The sequence below is a fragment of the Populus alba genome, chromosome 4 (genome assembly GCF_005239225.2).
Source record: "Populus alba chromosome 4, ASM523922v2, whole genome shotgun sequence".
In the NCBI taxonomy this organism is placed as follows: Eukaryota; Viridiplantae; Streptophyta; class Magnoliopsida; order Malpighiales; family Salicaceae; genus Populus; species Populus alba.
Window position 1 is genome coordinate 13,641,414 of NC_133287.1, and position 17,842 is coordinate 13,659,255.

A 17,842-nucleotide genomic window follows, 5' to 3' on the forward strand; every position below is an offset into this window, starting at 1 on the left:
AATGTTTTTGTTCCCATTATAAGGCTTAAAACCTCTATTAACATTTGAAGATGAGCTATGATTTACAGGAAAACCTGTAGTTGCAACCATTGCTGTCAGTAGAGGAGAATTAGTTGATGCTTCTACCATCACTTCCTCTACAAGCAACTGTGAACGAAACTCATGTAGGGAGATTACATTTTCATGTCCCCTTATAACACATCTGAATGTGTTATATTCAGTAGGCAAGCCATTTAAGGCAAGAATGACTATATCTTCATCAGCAAAGTAGACACCAGCAGCAGAGAGATAGTCCCTAGCTTCCTTAATATGATGAAGATATTGTGAAACCGAATCTGCTCCTTTCTTGATTGTTTGAAGATTTGATTTCATCTGGAAAATACTAGTTCTAGATACCGTTGAAAATTTTCCTTCAGTTGATTCCACATATCCTTGGAGCTAGTGCTACCAATTGCACAAGACATAGCAATAGGTGATAATGTAGCAGTGATCAATTGCATGATGGCTCTGTCATGCATTTTCCAGACTATGAATTCATCATTTTGAGAAGAAGTAGTGGTGCCAGATTCACACGTAGTTGAGCTGAGCTGAGGTGGACAATGAGTTGATCCATCAACATATCCTATAATGCCATTGCTTTCAAGCAAGAGTTGCATCTGAAAGTTCCAATTGAGATAATTGGAATAATCCAGCTTGACATTAACTGATGTAGGAATAGAAGAAATGAGAGCTGTGATTGGAGATTGTAGAAGTTGAAGTTGTGAGGCAGTCACTATTGAAAGGTTATCAGATTATCAACCAAGAAGCAGAATGCGAAGAAGAAGAAGCAGAGATTATGTGGAAGCAATAAGAAATGGATGATCAAGCGTGAGCTAAAAGCTCTGATACCATGTTAATATGTATTTGTTGTTGTATATGCAAAGAGATTGAGTGAGAGACAAGAAAGAGAGAAAATGAAAGAATCTTTGCTTTCTATTATTTCATACGTCTTGATCTGCTTTAGTTAGTTAGTTATATATTTATACATGCAGCTGTAACAACTTTAACTGCATGTAACTAACTCTGCTAACTAACTAACTAACTAAGAGCTAACTAACTAACAGACTGATGATGAGTGCATTGTACTCTAACAGACAACATATGAAACTGATGATGAATGCATTGTACTCTAACAGACAACATATGAAAAGGATGTCTTGTGGAGTAAAAAGTTTTGGGTTTAAGTGTACCAGTTCGTGGTAGAGGCAAGAGTGTAGATTCATTACTAGGATATGAAGATAAAAGGGGTAGCCTAGAATCGATAATAGGAGTTTCAGAAGGAACAAGGTTTGCAGGCATTGAACTGGATGTGTGTGTGACACTGATGTTGACCTCGGTACTTGAATAGGTGAAAAATCATTATTTTTTGAAAGATGGGAGAAGAAACTTTCAGAGCATATTGATAATGGAATAGAAGTTGACAATTTAAAAGTAGAAGACAAGTCAGAAGGAGTAAAATCATTCTTGATTGGGGATTCTTAAACCATATTAGCTAATGAAAAAGAGTTCTCATCAGAGATAACATTACATGAAATGTCAAATCTACTGATGTTTAAGTGTAGACATCTATATCCTTTTTCTTGTATAGAGTATTTCTAGAAAAATACATTTTTTTACTTTTAAAACATAGCTTATGTTTTTCACATGGTGAGAGTAAATAATAATAACTACATCCAAAAACATAAACATGTAGATCACTATACTTAGGAACTAATTGCTAGGATATCAAAGGACCTAGTATTGCCACATGTCAATAGATTAAAGAATCAAGTGGTTAAAATACTTTTAGTATTGTTAGACAATTAAGAAAGTCTTTTAGCATTGATGAGTGAAAATAAAAGAGGGGTTAGAAAACATGAAAAAGCTTCTAACTATAGCTTGATATAAAGGTACGTAACTGTGTGAAAAATGATTAACAAGAATACAATCTATCCTTATCTCTCCATTCATCAGAAACTCTCTATTTATTTCTTTGTCTACTTCTGTGTAATTCTACTATCTTCATATGGTATCAGAGCCTAAGAAAGGAGTAGCCAAGCTGAGTTGAGCCAAATCGAAGGTCATATAAGTGATTGCTCCAGTATCAGCCACCCAAAATTGCTCATATGGTGTAGAAGAAGGAAAGTTTGCATGCATGGTACTAAGATTGGTGGAAGGAGGTCTGCCTTGATAAGAGAAGTTGCCTCTATAATACAATTGAATAGCAAAATGCCTAAATTTCTAGCAAATCTAACATTGGACTGAAGAGGTAGGAGTAGAAGGTTGATTGTGTTGTTGATAACAATTAGCAACTACATGACCTTTCTTGCTATAGATTTGACAAGTAGGAATGTTAGTGCTAGGACTAAGAATGCTAGGACTAGAAGAAGGATGAACTTGATAAGATTGTGGACCAGATTGGCAAGGACCACGACCTCGGCCACGACTCTTAAAATAAAAGCCTTGATTGCCAGAATAACCACCATTGGTGAACATTGCATTAGGACCATTGAAACCACCAGTGGATCCATGGAAAACACCACAATAACCGTTTAAACCCCCATTAAAGCTAAAGGAAAATTGCGAAGATAGAGCAGACTTGGAGCTAGAAGGATACTCTTGAGGTTGAGAATTAGAATTACCTTCATAAAAAACAAGAGCTTTGCCTTGAAATGTCTGATTTTGAGCCATCATTGCAGATACAAATGGGAATGCAGAATGAGTTTGCTCAATAGTGGCTTCTTAAGCAAGCAACTAAGACTGAAAATATTTAACAGATAACACATTATCTTTGCCTCAAACCATGCACCTAAATGTGTTGTAGTCAGAAGGAAGACCATCGAGAGCCAAGATCACAATACCATCATCTTTAAAATAAACTCCTGCTGCAGAAAGACCGTCTCAAGCATCTTTGATCATTTGCAGATATTGAGATACATATTTTAAACCCTTCTTGATAGTCTGAAGCTCACTTTTCATCTTAAAGAATTGTGTTTTGGTAACTGTAGAAAATCGATCCTTCATTTGAACCCATATATCATAAGAACTGGCACATCCAATGACATAGGAAATCGTAGTATAAGAGAGAGCGGCAATAAACAACTGCATTAATGCTCGATCATGCATTTTCCAAACTTGATAGTCATTAGTTGCAACACCCTCAAGATCAAAGTCTGCATCAAATCAACTAGAAAAATTCCTTAAACCATCAACAAATCCTAAAATGCCATAACTCTCAAGAAGAATTTGAATATGAAAGTGCCATGTGGGATAATTTGTACCATCAAGTTTGACTGTCACAATAGTAGAAACCATAGGAGCAAAGAAGTAATACGAGATTGAACAATCTGGAGTTGAGTAGTCACCAATTTTTAGAATGTAAGAGGTTGAAGTAGAAACTCGAAGAGTAAAAGAAGAATTTTTCAGTGAGACAATATATCAAACAGATAGTGGATATATCAAAGAGCACGAAAGAATTGCATGAATGAGAAGATAATGAAGCCAGAAACAAAAGCAGGAACTAGAGAGTGCGGAAGTAGAGGATCACAAGATCAAGCATTGAGAGCTCTGAAACCATCACTGCTGTAGGGGGTTCAGGTTTGAGCATTTCTAGTATTGGCTCTTGTATTTTGGATGTTCCACATTGCTCTTTACAATTAAAACAAGTTTTGCATATGCCTAAGTTGTTTAACATTTGCTATTGGTTCATAGGTTAATGTAAAGATAACAATTACAAATTTATTTGTGAATGCATTTGGATTTTGGATTCAGGACCAAGATCACGGGGAGTATTTCTTTTCAAGGGACTGTGTAGAGCTAGCTTGTATCCTATTCCCAAATTCCGTTTACTTCACATACCTCAAAATCAGTCTGCACCAACTTGTTTAGAAGGTAAAATTTTCCAAACTTCCTTTTCCAGTTTTTATTGTTGAGGAAGCTTTGAAAAAAAAAGGTTCAAGCATTAGCCATAGCATTCTCTGATAGCATACTGGAAAATGCATATATATATATAGTTGTAAGTTACAATATATAGGATCCCTCTTTACAAGTATGTTTAACAAACTATCATAACAAACAAGAAGATCTTAACAACTTAAACTTTAGAGTCCATCATAAACTTGTCATAATCTACCATATTGCTACTAAATTTTTATTTATGTTTTGAGTTTGGTGTTTTCTTGCTTTTGAGTCAATTTCAAATAATAAAATAATTTTTTTTTAAATTGATATCTTGTTCAATTTAAAATTATATTATTGTGTTTCGCCGAATGTGGCTTTAGTCAATTTTGAAAGGTTTAATGGCAATTTTTGCAATCAATTTTGATTTCCCCCTTTTACTTTCATCCTTTTATATTTAATATTTTGAAAGCAAAAGTGCTTTTTTAGTAGTAAAACGAATTAGTTTCTCTCCCGCAAAAACAAAACAACAAAAAAATCTTTCTTTAAAAAATGCAATTTCAATTTTAATTTGCATACGGCTAAGTCTCTCAGAAATAAATTATATTTGCATAATTTATCATATTAAAAAATCACAAAAAATAGTTTTTGTATATTGATGCATTTGAATTTAATAACCTAATTTTTTATTAAAAGCATGAGAACTTCACCTATATTTTAAAAAGATATAAAAAAATATCTTGTTTTTTTTAATATGTGGGATTACGTACTATATGTAAGATGTATTCACGATATAAAATTAATATACAAAAAAATCTTTACTTTGTGTTTTATTAATATCGGGATTACGAATTATATCTAACGAGAATGTAATTCCAATTATTAAATAAAAAGATAGTTTCTTTTAATTTTATATTGATATTAAAATTGTTAGGTTTTTACGTGATAATAATAAAAGAACCTCTGCTAAAAAGAATTTTTTTATATTATAAACAGACCAACAGGTGTAAAATTTTGAATACAATTTTTAATTGGGGACTGTTGTATTGTCTTCGCTGGAAAGGAAAGATTGTTAGGAAGCCACCACCATGTGAGATGGGTGAAAACCAAAGAGGCTATTGTTATGGAACCCGGCAGAGCTAGGCAGCTTGATTTTATATATGCACGTTTTATCCATAGCTAGTGGTAATTGGCAACGAGGAAACGCACGCATGTAACGAAAAAAAAATTTGTTTGATTTTTATTAAAATGGTCGTGCATGACACACGGATGTGTCCTAAAATACCTTCAAAATGTCTAATTTTGAAATTCTTCCATACGATTCATTTTTTTCCTCTAACCTCCAAAAACTTATTTTGATTATTGAACTTCTTAGAAATTCATGAAGTAATGCGTTCTCACCAAAGACATCTATAAAAAAATGGGAGAAAAAGATAAGCATTATGAGATAACTTGTCAAAGTCAAAAGAAATCAATATTCCTTAATTTAAACTAAAAAAAGAAGAAAAAAAGTCAAGAAAATGCTGCTTGTACACGCTGGAATTGCCCTATAAAATGGCCGTTCCATCCATGCCATCTTGCATCAAATCTCTACATCAAATCTCTGAACTCACTGTCATCTCTCCTATCGAGGGGAAAGGAAAAAGCACAGAATCTCTGCGCTCATTTACAAACTTGCGTTACATTCTTTTGTACCCAACAAACCTCTGTTTCACACCACTAAACCCGGCAGCTTATTTATCCAAGTGCCAAGGCCTTATTTATCCAAGTGCCAGCTTCAATACTTAGACATGCAATGGGAAGCATTGATGACTTCAGCCGTTATTCTTTTCCCAGATGATTTGTTTTCGGAACATCCTCATCAGCTTACCAGGTTACATCCAGACTCTAAATTTTGCTGCTCTAGTGCAGCAATTAGCCAGGCGGCACAGCAGAACATTGTTTAAAATAATAACTACGTTATGTTAATTAATTTTTCGTTATTATTTTTATTATGATATGCAGTACGAAGGTGGAAACAAACAAACATGGTAGAGGACCGGCTATATGGGACACTTTCACTGGAAACATACAAGGTACCAATCTCTCTCATTAAAATTTTGTACTTCCCTCCTAAAAGTTGAATAGAATAGTTAATGTCCTTAAATAAACCACCATTATTAACTTCAAAATTAAATAATATGACTTTCAACGTTTGCAGAGAGAAAAATTAAATGATCATAGCAAACGGAAATGTAGCTGTTTGATTTTGCAATACTATCAGAACAGTCGCTATTAAGTAGAATGGGGAGTTCTTCATCATATTTTCGTTTTGTGTACGTGTTGGTAGGTAACTATTATGATGCAAGGGTATGTAACGGTCTTATGGTTCTTAACTGAAAAAATTCAATTAAACAACATATACATAGAAAGTAACACAGGAAGGGAATTGCGTCGGAATGGTGGATATCTGAGCACTAAGAAATTGCCAAGAATGAAAGAAATGGGAATGGATTGCTTTCAGATTCTCCATTTCTTCGTGGTCTAGAGTATTACCACGTAAGTTTTTTATATTTTTTGAAATTTGTTCTTAACATAGTGATAATAGTAATCACAATAGCAGGATTTGACTTTGACATCTGTTTTCACTTACTGAATTTCCATTTGATATATAGCTTTCCATTGGATTTTTTTTTGGAAAATGCAGATGGCAGGTTAAGTGCTGGAGTAAAACGAAGAAGGCATCAAATTTGTATAAACGATCTCATTTGATGACCTCCTTAAGAATGGTTATGACCTTTCCTTCCCTTCAATTAATCATCACATTTTGCCAAAAATCGATGCGAAAATTCGTATCCAACAAAAGGTTTATCTTGTGCGCTCCATCTATTATATATGATGTTTTGTAATATATAGGTTTGCAGCCTTACGTCACTCTCTTTCACTGGGATACCCACAAGCTTTAGAAGATAAATATTGGTGGTTTCTTAAGTCCTAACATTGTGTAAAGTAGCAACCTTTCGTTAATGATGCTTCAAATATCAAACTTGTTGTAGCTTCGAAATATTATAATCTAATCTGTCATTCTGAGAACTTTGGACCTAATGCTTCTCTAAAATTTAAAGCATTCCTATAAATTTTCTCACATAAACATTGATTCCAAGAAATGATTTCCGAGACTTTGTCGACCTTTGTTTCCAAAAGTTTGGAGACCGAGTGAAGAAGTGGAATTACTTTGAACGAGCCATGGATGTTCAGTGTTCAAGGTTATGACATGGGCACGATGGCACCCGGTAGGATTTCTGTCGTTGTAAATGATCCACACCGATCCTTAAACACTGGTGCCACTGAAGTGTATACGGTTAGCCATCATTTGTTGCTTGCTCATGGCTGCGGCAGTGAAACTATACAAGGAAAAATATTCAGTCATGTCAAGGTGGACAGATTGGGATAACACTTGTTTCTCACTTGGTTTGAACCTTACTCAAACAGTGAAGCTGATCAAAATGCAACCAAAAGAAGCCTCGACTTCATGCTTGGCTGGTTAGTATTTTTTATATATATCAAATTCAAAAGTACTTTCTGAACTCTTAATTCTTGCTAGAGAAAGACCTGCGTATATATGTATAAACAGAAGGTAATCAGTGTTTTTCTTCATGTTGGCAGGTTCATGATCCTTTAACTAATGGTGACTATCCAGCGTAACATGCATGATTTTGTTGGTGGAAGATTGCCCGAGTTCACTGCCGAGGAATCTAAGATGCTGAAGGATCGTTGATGATTTTATTGGAATTAATTACTACACAACATATTATGCTCAAAATATTGATGCAAATTACCAGAGTGTTGGATTCATGTCCGATGCTCGTGCTAGTTGGAACAGTAACTAATGATTGATATCTTTTCTTTCTTATTCATCTTATTTTTTTCCAATTACATAACATCAATTAGATGATGTTTTATCAAGTATTAATTCATTCATTTTCTCTGTTTTTTCTTAATTTTGCAGGAGAGAGAGATGGAATCCCAATAGGTCCACAGGCTGGTGTAAAATGGCTTTATATTTATATCCCGAAGGCATCAGCAGGCTTTTGAATTACACCAAAAGACCAATACGGGAACCCAACAATTTACATTACTGAGAATGGTATGGTTGAAATGAACGATCATACATTGTGCTACGTTGAAGCTTCTTAGTACTTCTCTAACACTAAGTGTGTTCTTAATGCTTTATTTTTACTGATTTTTTTTCAGGGTTGATGACGTAAATAGCAATGCTTCATCACTAAAGGAAGCTCTTAATGATCCCATAAGAGAAAAATCTTACAAAGACCACCTCAAGAATGTTTTGAGATCCATCAAGTGAGTTAATTTTTTTCATTTATTAACTAATGATCATTGATAATAAGTTTTTTTAATCCATAGCAACAATTATATTATTAGGATTACCTAATCCGTCTAACTGGGATTCAATATCTATTTATTGCAGTGAGGCATGGTGTTGATGTTAAGGGGATTTTTTGCTTGGTCTTTAATGGACAATTTTCGAATGGGGAAGTGGTTATGTCTGTGAGGTTCGGCCTCTACTATGTTGATTTTCAAAAATGATTTGAAACGATATCCTAAAAAATCAGTCAAGTGGTTCAAGCAGTTTCTTAGAAGAGACTCCCACAGCCCTATTCCACATACGTATCCTCCTGATATACTTCTAATGAAACGTCGAAAATTGAAGATAGTTTGGGTTCGGGATGCTAAAAGGCCAAGAAAACGCCTGAATTCCTTCGGCAGGATCTGAAGTCAAAGTTGTTTAGCATCTGCAAATATGGGCCTTTAACGGCTGAGAGATAGAAGCTCTCAGCATTAATTAATTCAGCAGAATTTGGTCACCACTTCATTCATTCAAGGCTGTGGTTAAGAATAAAAATTCATTGGTTCTAGTTTTCCTTTGTTTTGTTTAAATTATGGTTTTTAGAATTTAATTTGATTATTTTACTGTTGTATCATTTTTCATTCGATTATTGATTATGATTCGTTTAATAATAATACAAATCTTCTGCACTGTTATAACCAATTTTTGACCAACTTTATTCTAATTATTATTATTATTTTTATTTTACTGAAAATGATAAAAAAATGATGATAAAAAATAATAATGATGAAAAACAAGTAAAATGAAATAAATAAAGAATGAATTAAAATTTGGGTTAAAGGTAACATGATTGATAAGTTGTGAGACTTAATTAAGTTCGAAAATGGATTTAATTAATCCAAATAAGGGTTTAATTGGAAAATTGATAAGTTTGAGACTTAATTGAGCTTGGAATTAATTTAATTACTCCCAAATAAGGGTTTAATTGGAGATTGATAAGTTTTGAGACTTAATTGAGCTTTGAAATTAATTTTAATTAATCCAATTAAGGGTTAATTGGAGAATTGATAAGTTTTTGGACTTAATTGAATTTGAAATTAATTTAATTAATCCAATCAGAGACTTAATCGAAGACATATTAAAGTTTGGGGTTTAATTGGGGTCCAAATTGGAAAAATTAAAAATCCAAGGACTAACTTGAAAATGGCGCAGAAATGTAAGGGTCCAATTATATTTTAACCAGGTGGTTTTGATTGCAAAATTAGAAGTATCACAAGGACCAAATTCGCAGCAAGCAAAAACGGTGTCGTTTTGCAACAAACTATTCATCATCTCTGCGCGGACGTTTTTCTCCATTAAAGGCGTCGGTTACGGAGCATTTAGGGGAGGCCAGCCGTTACCACCACCGAGGCTGCCGCTGCCTCTATAAAAGCGAAGCGAAGAAGACCTCGGGGAAAAGAAAACGAGAGCAAAAAAAAACCAGAAAAAACACGAAAGAGAAACCCAGAATTCCCAAAAAGGCAAACAGAGCAATCAAAAACAGAACAAAAAAATATATAGAGAGGAACAGAAACATCAACCCAAAAACAGAGGAAACAAAAAGGGCATAAACCAAACAAAAAATACCAACGCAGACAAAGAGAGAAAGGAGGAGGGGAGTCACGGATCAATCTTGTTTTCATTCCTACAAGAAAGCAATTAATCCCCTAACCATCGATTATCAACAGAATTCAGTCGAACTCCACCAGCGCCGCAGCCTTCTTCACCGCCTTCTTGAAACAGGATCCCAGTCGATCACCGAATCCATTGGCATTGGACTGAAAGCAGTAGAACCCACACCAGCAGAACCCACACCAGCGTTGCAACGCCTCATCAGCATCGTTTGAAATCGGCAAGCAGTCGAACTCCACCAGCGCTGCAGCCTTCTCCGATCGCCAGAAACAGGTGCGCCTTTTCCATTTTTTCTCTGTTCTTCAGTGTCTAATTAGTTGTTTGAAGTTTGAACAGTGCGAAGGTAATTTTAATTACCTTCGCACTGTTGAATGCACACGCGTGATTTATTTCACGCGTGCATCCTGTTTTTAGCCGAGTCACTGGCTTTGGGCTAGTGGACCCGGGCCAGGCTGGCTGGGCTGGGTTTTAGCCCGGCCCAGCCCAAAACTAAAAAAATAAAAAAAAAGATAAACATGTAAAAAATATATATAAAAATTGTGTAGGTAAAAAATATATACATAAATGAATTTATTGTTTATTTATTTATTTATTTATTTATTCATTGACAAAAAAAAAACACATAAAGTAAATAGAATAAATTTATTTAAGTATATTCACCGACGCCAGAGTCGGGAATAAAAAATACTAAGGTAAATTTATTTTATTTTATTTTTGTTTCACATGCGTAAAAATAATTTGATAAAGCAATGAATCGATTTTATTTTGTTTATTCACATAAGATAAAATAGGATAAATTTATTTAAGTATGTTCACCGACGCCAGAGTCGGGAATAAATAAAAATACTAGGGTAAATTTATTTTATTTTATTTTTGTTTCACATGTGTAAAAATAATTTGATAAAGCAACGAATTGATTTTATTTTGTTTATTCATATAAGATAAAATAGAATAAATTTATTAAGTATATTCACCGACGCCAGAGTCGGGAATAATAAAAATTACTAATGTAAATTTATTTTATTTTATTTTATTTTAATTGATTTCTACTTGTTTATTCACTGACGCCAGAGTCAGGAATATAATAAAAAAACATTTGATTTAAAATTTAATTTTTTTAGCTACGTCATATTTATCAACGCCAGAGTTGGAAATATTCGTAGTTAATATTCACTGGCGCCAGAGTCAGGAATATTGTATGAAATTTTTTTTCATAACATAAAAAATAAGCATTTCGCAATTTAGGACGAAACTAACAATGCAGCCTGCCTCAGGCAGGACGTTTAAGGGGTGATAATATCTTCCCTTTTACGTAACCAGTCCCGAACCATAGAATCTCTATTGACCAGTTAGGGTTCCTAGTGACCATAATACTAGGTGGCGACTCCTTATTCCACATTAAAGAACATGATGCCGGAAATCTATTCTTTCCAAAGATTTAAACTTATTTTTAGGATCGTCGTGATGTGTCGGGTGCGACAGATATGGCGACTCCACTGGGGACTTAGGACTAAGCTTTGTTTTTTTGTTTCTTTTATTGCTAATTTTTTTTTATTTTTTTTTTTTTTTGTTGGTGCTTATCAAGTTATCTATTATTTATTTTTTTATTTATTGTTTATTATGTATTTTTGTGTATTTTATTTTATTTTTTTGTTTTTTATTTTTATTTTGTTTATTTTATTTTATTTTATGTTTTTTTTTTTTTTATTTAATTATTTTTTACTGTTTTAGCACGCGTAATTATTCATATTTATCATGCATATATATGGATATCATTCAAGCTCATTTTTTTTATATACGTGTGGGTACCAACTTTAAGATAAGTGGAGAAGTAACGGCACCCCAATGGCTTTAGCCTGGGTAAGGCTCGTGAAACTATCCAACTCTCGCATGATTTGTTTGCTCGACAGTGGTTGATATGCCAAACTGATTTTACTCAGGGCCTCTATCTTTCACGCTGCTTGTAAAAACTCATATCAACCTTTCGAGGACGATCACTGAGCATGCGAAAGGACCTTTGAGATTGATAGCAAAACTACCCAGATGTATTTAATGACTAGAACCTATTCTTTAGGTTGGTCCCTATATAATTTCATTGAGATGAGCCATAACATTTAAAGCATTTTTTCATTACAGGATTTTCGGGTGACATAATGACCGTTATTTCGTTAAGAAGGTAACCACTGTTGAAGTATGGACTCGAATCTGAATCTTTGCAAATGACGAGGGAGACTGCCCTAGACCAATATGCCAGTGGGACACCGCTACTCAAAGATGTTAGGTGCATAATAAATGACACTAGCAGATTGTTTTCACTCACGAAGTATCAGATAGATGAAAGCAGAATTTGCTATGAAAGTATGGGAGGATTTTGCACCTTTTGAAAGTGCCAGTTTTACCATCAGCTATAAAAAGCCATGATACATTTTTGGGATCCTGATTACCGACGCTTCACTTTCCAAAATGTTGACATGACACCTACCATCGAAGAGTATAGTTGTGTTTGACTGAATTCCCCGAAAAGTGCCTACGAAGTGTACTTCCGCCAGAGAATTGACGACACCATGGATGAGCTTGCCAATTGCTAGGGATCCTCAACTGATACCGTATAGAGAAAAAAGATAACTCTGGGGGTCTTAGATGGAAACGGCTAGAGGAGTTGCTGGTTGCTAAAAAAAGCTAACCCGGATGCTAAATTAGAGAAACATAGAATATATTGGCTTTGGGAATATTTGGTTTGGTTCTATGTCCCTCTACTACGGGAATTATTATCAGTTTGGAAGCTGCCAATTTGTTTGTGGATATGAAAAAGACAAAGATCAACCCGTGTGCCGCGATTTGGCGGAAACCTTCCTATCTCTTAGTCATTGCAAGAAAACGGGTAAAGGTTCCATGAGGTGTTGTGGTCTCTTTACTATTCATACTGGTTTGTTAAGTCATATAGAAAACGGAAACCACCAATATTTCAATAATTTCTGGTGGTTTGATCAAAAAGCACACTCGAAGTTGTTCGTAATCAAAAGAATGGGAGAGCTTTTCGGAAGATGATTGGAGGGTAAAATTGCAAAGGCTTCCATTAAGCATTTTTAATTGGAAAAAAGCTCCTTGGATGAGGAATATGACAAGCTTGATGAGTTGTGGAGAAAAACCTTTGGGTACCATTAATTGGAGTAACGGGATACATCAGTTATGCACCTGCTTTAGTTGCAAGGCAGCTTGGGGGCATACAAAGTGTTCCAAGGACAATGGACATAGCTCAATTTACCGGGTTCTATAAAGGGGCCGCCATGGAAATCTTAGAAAAGCATTAAGCAGGATTTGGAACTTTTTTGTTGTTGATAAAGAAGGAGAATGGATCAAGAAATCCCACCAGTTAGTGAAAAGTATCCCGAATGGCGTGACAGAAGAGTCTCCGACATGGTAGAAATTTCAGAATCCGTGGGCACCCGAAGAAAGAGGGTGAGTTGCGAAGAAGAACTAAGAGAGCAAGTAAAACGATTGCAAGCCGAGCTTAAAACAAAGGAGGATTTGAGACTATCATTAGAGCATCAGTTGGCCAAAGAAAAAGCTATGAGGAAATTGGCTGAGGAAGAAAGGGACTCGTTGGGCCGAGATCGGATGAAAGCAATAAACAACTTAGAATCCATAAAAGTCATCAATGAGGAGAAGACGCTTCAAGTGGAGAAGGCCCAGTATTGGGAGGAATTGGCCGTGAAAAATCAAGCTGTGTCAAGCAAGCGGTTAATAGATATGAAAGAACTCAAGAGCCAGTTAAAAGATGTTGAATTGGAATTGGCTAAATCCAAGAAGATAGTCAAAGCCACGCAGAATTTGAGAACTGAACTCAATAGTAGTAAAATTGAAGCAAAGGCATTGAAGACTAAATTAGCAAAGGGAGAAGCAAAGATCGAACAATTGCTAGAAAGTCAGAAAATGTTGGAGAGTCATGTTCAAATACTAGATACTGCTAATAATTCTCTATCCAGAAACAACTTGATCCATACTGAAAGAATAAGGGAGTTTCAAGAGCAAATTGATCGAGCTGCGGTCGAGGCTCATTGGCTAAGAGTAGAGGCTCGTCAAGTTGGAGGGGACATCGCGAAGTATCGAGGGAGCATGAACAACACCGATATGTTCCTAAAAGCTATATCTAATAAAGGCAGTGCCTTTCCCCCTGTAATAGATTAAGATGAATCATTTGTTGTAATGAAAGTTTTATGGGATTAATAAAAAAGGCGAAGACCTTTATTTACTTTTATTCAAATGGGTGTACAAGGCTGAAAGCTCAAATGGTAGAAGGTTAAACAGATCTCCTCTCGGCATTGCAATAAGTATCGGATGTAGATCTAACCAAACATCCGAAGAATAACGGTTGTTATGTCACCCTCCCATGAAATAATCCCTGTCCAATATGTTGCATTCATATTCATGCATTTCGAACATACACTTATGAATTGTCATAATGCTGCACAAACAGGTGAAATATAGGTCCCCCATTAAAACACACTCATAACACACGGTTGCGGAAAAAAATGGAAAATGAAGAAAGAACTCAATTGGATGCCCAACATCAAAAAGAGTTGAACAATTTGAAGGAAGATGTCGCTAGGCTTACTAGCCTACTCGAACAAACTCTGAGATCTAAGTCGGGAGAAGGGACATCCTCTCAACCAGCATTTAGCACTCAGGTGCCACCGACGCCTCCGGTGTTCTTCAACCTACCAAACATGGGAGCGAGTGGATCTTCGCCTGAGCCTCAATATGCTACGCATTTCCCAGCTCAGCCTATATACCCGATGAGGATTCCTCATGCTGAGGAGTTAACCTTGGAAGGGTCTCACAAGGAAAAAATGATAGAAGCTGAAGGTTTAGAGAAGTGGGCTGCTCTAGAAGAGAGGATAAGGGCAGTTGAAGGAAATCACTTGTATGACCCGGTGAAAGCTGCCGAGATGTGTTTGGTACCTAACGTAGTCATTCCTAAGAAGTTTAGGGTGCCGGAATTTATCAAATACACTGGAACTCAATGTCCAATAACCCACCTTAAGTCATATTGCAATAAGATGGCCGAGGTGGTGCAAGATGAGAAATTGTTGATCCATTTCTTTCAAGATAGTTTGAGTGATGTCGCGCTCACTTGGTACATGCGTTTGGACAATACCAAGATAAGGGGATGGAAAGATCTAGTCGATGCTTTTATTAAGCAATATAAGTTCAACGTAGACATAGCCCCTGATAGATCAAGCTTACATTCATTGGAGAAGGGTTATAAGGAATCTGTAAGGGAATATGCACAAAGGTGGCGTGAAACGGCAGCACAAGTTAATCCGCCATTGTTGGAGAAGGAAATGATCGACTTATTTTCCAACACCTTCAAAGCTCCATACTTTGAATACTTGGTTGGAAGTTCTGCGCAAAGCTTCACTGATTTGGTTGTTATAGCCGAACGAATTGAACAAGCCATTCGAACGGGTAGGATCACAGACCCTAGCGAAAAGAGGGGTTTTGTTGGACGCAAGAAAGAGGCTGACATCCACAATGTCGAAGGTGAAGGTAAGGGAAGAAAGCATAATTTCAGGCCACCCATGACCATTCCCCCCACATCTAATATAAATTTCACCTCACCTTATCTAAAAAACCAAACAAATACCCAAAATATCCCATACCGCCAAAACAACACATTTTACCCACGCAGAAGCTTCCCCACAAACCAAGAAGAACTGCCCCCACTTCCCATGCCTCTTAGTGAGATGTATCAAAGATTGCTCAGTATTGGCCAAGTAACACCTATTCATTTGACACCTTTGCAACCACCTTTTCCTCAATGGTACCAACCAGACCAGAAATGCGAGTACCATGCTGGTATCGCCGGCCATAATATTGACAGTTGTTTAGCTTTCAAAAGGAGAATCCTCCAACTCATCAAAGCAGGTTGGATTTCATTTGATGATTTTCCGAACGTAAAATCCAACCCGCTACCGCACCATGCTTCTGGAAGTGGAGGGGGTAAAATGCTTTAGAAGAGGAAGAGAGGGGTGGCTAATGCCTTAAAGTTGTCAATGGAGGGGTTGTACAAAATGTTGAAGCAAGCTGGGTACCTCCAAACCCCCTCAAAAAAGCAAGCCAATAGGCCATAAGGGTGAATATTGTGAGTACCACCAGCATATGGGACACCATATAAACTCTTGTAAAGAGTTTCGGGTGAAAGTAGAGGATATGATGACATTGGGAGTGTTGAGGATAGGGTTGCCTGAAGAAAAGCTAGTAGGAACCATGACTGGTTTCGACAAGAAGGTTGAAGTTTGTAGATATCAACCAACAGAGAGAGGACCCCCAAGAATGATCTTGGCTAGACCTACAAGCACAATTAGTGGAAATTATAATGCCATACTTCATAATTATGGTTACTCTTTCCACACCGCGAGACCAGCTCCTACTCTTCATGCTGAAATTGGGGGGTTAACCCGAAGTGGAAGGTACTATACTCCTGAAGAGTTAGAAGACCAAAGAGAAGAGTAAAAGAAAGAATGTGGTGGAGTTGGCCAAGATGGATGAGGTCAACAAACCAGTGAGTGACGAGGAGGCTAACGAGTTCTTAAAGCTAATGAAGCACAGCGAATACAGCGTGGTGGACCAGTTGAAAAAGACCCCCGCCAGAATCTCTTTATTATCACTAGTTTTGAGTTCAGAGTTGCATAGAAACGCTCTTCAAAAAGTCCTTAATGAAGCATATGTTCCTCAAGATATCACACAGGATTCTATAGAACATTTGGTGGGAAGGATTCAAGCCACTAACTATCTCTACTTCACAGATGATGAATTAGATCATGAAGGAACTGGTCACAATAAGCCGTTATATACTACTGTGAAATGTAAGAATTGTGTGATCGCTAAGGTGCTGATAGATAATGGTTCTGCTTTGAATGTGTTGCCAAGGCATGTGCTTGATAAAATGCCAGTTGATGTCTCTCATATGAAGCCAAGTACCATGACAACTAGAGCATATGATGGTTCGCCAAGGCCGATTATGGGAAATATTGATGTTGAGCTCGTAATTGGCCCCCAACCATTCCAAGTAACTTTACAAGTGATGGATATTCATCCCACATACAGCATGTTATTGGGAAGACCTTGGATCCACGCAGCACGAGCCGTTGCATCCTCATTACACCAACGGGTTAAGTTTATCATCAATGGAAACTTGGTGACAGTAAGGGCTGAAGAGGCTTTAGCTATGGTGAGAAACGTGTTGATTCCTTATATAGAGGCTGAGGAGAATAAAGACGGAAACTTACATGCATTTAAGGTAGTAAATGCTGAATGGGTACCTGAGAATATGGTGCGAAGGAAACCAGAGGTTTCTGAAGCTGCAAGAATGGCTGTTAAATATTTTCTGAAGCATGGATTGCCATTCCAATATGACCCTATCACAGGAATGCCCGAGAGGATCAATGTAATAAAGAGGAAATGTGCAGATCAGAGGTTTGGTTTAGGTTTTAAACCTAGAAGGGAAGATTTCATGAGAGCGGCTGAGTTTAAAAGAGAAAGGAGGTTAGCTCGAATTGAGGGAAGGGAGCCTAATGAAGTTCGAATCCAGATCCCTCCAATTCACGTAACATTCCCCCGAACTGCGCAAGTGATCAATGCTGGGGGTGAAATTGAGAGGATGAGTAAAGAATTTAGCGAGTGCTAAACCATCCACTATCTGGAAGAAATCAACAAACAAAGAGCCCCAAGGGGTTTTGAAGACAAAGAGAGCCCGTATGAAGAACTATCCAACTGACTGTGAGTGTTCTAGAGGATGGTCTACCTGAGTTTGTGAGAAGATTACTGAAGGGGAAGAATTGAACAATTGGGAAATTCAAGAAGTCTTAGTTATCTTTAAAAAGTAAAACATCTGTTTTGTCGCTT

The 17,842-nt window shown here is 36.4% G+C and overlaps 1 pseudogene; it reads left to right on the forward strand.

Moving 5' to 3' along the window:
* Positions 1 to 3,240: 3,240 nt before the first annotated feature.
* On the forward strand, positions 3,241 to 8,689 carry LOC118032690 (beta-glucosidase 12-like; annotated as a pseudogene).
* The last annotated feature ends 9,153 nt before the right edge of the window (positions 8,690 to 17,842 follow it).